The sequence below is a fragment of the Buceros rhinoceros genome, unplaced genomic scaffold, assembly GCF_000710305.1.
Source record: "Buceros rhinoceros silvestris isolate BGI_N320 unplaced genomic scaffold, ASM71030v1 scaffold21299, whole genome shotgun sequence".
Classification (NCBI taxonomy): Eukaryota; Metazoa; Chordata; class Aves; order Bucerotiformes; family Bucerotidae; genus Buceros; species Buceros rhinoceros.
The window spans coordinates 5,140-5,538 of NW_010432494.1; positions in this window are offsets into that span (position 1 = coordinate 5,140).

The window sequence follows — 399 nt, forward strand, 5'->3', positions numbered from 1 at the left end:
TGACGCACGCCCCCTCCCGGCCGAGCCGGCCGGTAAGTGCGGGTGAAAACGTGGGTGCCTCTGAGAGAGGATCCCTGAGGAGCACTGGCTGGAGTCACATCACCCCAAAATGAAGTGCTGCGGGGCGAGTGCAGTAACGTGGCCAGCACTGTCCTCTCATGGCCATCCCCTGCCCATTGCCCATCATTCATACTTCATTTGGAAGCAATTTCACGGAATCACAGACTGGTTTGGGCTGAAGGGACCTTTCCAGGTCACCCAGCCCAACCCCTGCAGGGAGCAGGGACATCTGCACCCAGAGCAGGGGACTCAGAGCCCCAAGGGCCAACCTGACCTGCCATGGGGCCAGGGATGGGGCTTCTCCCACCTCTCGGGGCCACCTGGGCCAGGGTCTCAACA